We start from the raw sequence: 2,302 nt of genomic DNA on the forward strand, positions 1-2,302 counted from the left end.
CAATACATTTACCATAGAATTCACTTCTGATCTGTGTGAGGCTGTCACAAGGACAACAGAGGTAAATTATCACTGTTCGTGCCATGAGTGGATCTTGAATAAGTAATGTTAGGAACCTACCTTGTAATTGAAACTATCCTAAATGTGTAAGTATTGCCCCTTGGCTTCTTCTAATCATTCCTGTTGATGATGGTAATTATATTCCTGCAGGACTTCCTGAAGTTTGTAGGACAGTTTGGTGAATTTTTTATGGGCTGTGTTGGACAAACGTAGAAAATGATCATTGGAAGAGTTGATGATCATTAATGATTAGTGTTCTCTGTGTGTATATGTAAGTTGAAGCAACAGTGCTTTTCCATGAATAATGACAGAAGTTCACAGAAGATTCTAACAGAACAAAAGCAGAAAAGACTTGTTCCATTGTCATAAGATGTTTCTCTAAAAGCAACATTTATATATTGTACCATGTGTTTGCTAAAAACAAAATGCTCCTTTCCTATCGGTGCCACTTGTCACAAACATAGAAGAAGCATGTCAAATGTTCATCTGAACAGACATACAGACATATGGTACAAGTCAAAACAGGGAACAGCTGTGGTCAGTTACGTGTCCTGTCTGGAAATGTTTTCCAACTATCTACCATTAAATATTTTGAAAGCTTCACTATGGGCTTGAATGCATGCTACAAACCTGATTTAAAAACACTATAGCAATGATTGTCTTTGAGCTCAATAGTAATGCCATCATGGTGTCCATGCTGGAATACTTTTTATGGGCATTGCACAACCATGTCAGCCTAAGTTTACTGTAGATCTCTCTCAGTGCTCTTTTGGCTCTGTATCCAAACATCTGGCAGTTCTTTAAATTGCACTTGACCAATATACTCAATTGTAAATTTAACAGAAATTACGTAAAATTACTGACATTGAGATGAAACAAATACAGATTTACAGCATCCTACAGCTCTGGCAGCCCACTCTGAGGAATGTACAAGGTACGTTTTAATAATTATACTTTATCAATGCTGGTTATATGAGGCGACTAATGGGATTGAGTGGTCAGACTCACTGACTTGGTTGACACATGTCATCATTTCACAGTTGTGCAGATCAATGCTCATGATGTTGATCACTGGATTGTCTGGTCCAGACTCGATTAGACCACCACCATATAGCTGGAATATAGCTGAGTGCAGAGTAAAACTGCATAAAACTAAACTCACTCACTCACTAACGAAGACACTCAGACTGAACTGTCTGTGGGAATTAAAATACCTTGTTTGAAAAACTTGAGAATTGCCCAATATTATCAAGATTTGAATTTTGTAGTAAAAATGTTTTCACAATATTCAGAATGCACACTGAAGTCCACCTTCTGCCCATTTGATTATCACTACTCTGAAAATATAGCTGGTAGTTGTATGAAAACATCATAGAAAATAATATACTGTGATGTTGCACCTGCTGACCATCACAGTTACTTTCCAGCTGTTGAGAATGTCTGCTAATTGAGACCCTGTGTCATGTAGACATTGCTGTATTTTCCTCCCCAGTTACTTACACGTTTGACATCAAACCTGTGGACAAGCCCACATTGGTTGAGTGTTGAGGTGAAAATCAGTTCTCAGTCTTTGTTCACAAAGTCCTTCAACTACTTTTCCAGAACTATTGCATGGATTTATCAGGCATAATCTGACCAGAAATGAGGAATGAATAAATTTGAGATGCTGTTCTCCAACAACTGTACCTGTGAATGATGATGGATAATGGCATTTAGTTGTCAAAAGTTTATTCAATGCATCATGATCAGAAATTAAATTCATCCATTGTAGGTAACTGCTGATTTAATTTTGAACAAGGATCTTGTGATGGATTGTTTTGTTATTGTCTATTTATCATAACTGAGGCATGTAGAAGTTGCCCCAAACTTGAAAGTGATCATTAATCTGGGTTGTGACAGCTGTTGATAATCCAGCTGGTCAAAACCTTGTCACACAGATACTTTTTGTTATTGACAATTGTGACCATCAAATGTGATGTTGTAGAGCAGCACCACAGAGTTCAGATTTACCACTGTTCAAACAGAATGCCTCAGTTTCTAATTCATGTTCACAAATCAAAACAGTGTCAGCCAAGTAAGATGAAGCTTTAAGAAACTATACTGAACACCAAAGAAACACAACTTTTTGTTTGATCAAGTTTATAAGTACGTAAACATAAACACTTACTTTTGTGAGATTTAATTTTGTCAAAACTGGTGTTCTTTTGCTGTTACTTTGGACATTGATATCAGTGGAATATGT

This window comes from Haliotis asinina, chromosome 6 (assembly GCF_037392515.1).
Source record: "Haliotis asinina isolate JCU_RB_2024 chromosome 6, JCU_Hal_asi_v2, whole genome shotgun sequence".
In the NCBI taxonomy this organism is placed as follows: domain Eukaryota; kingdom Metazoa; phylum Mollusca; class Gastropoda; order Lepetellida; family Haliotidae; genus Haliotis; species Haliotis asinina.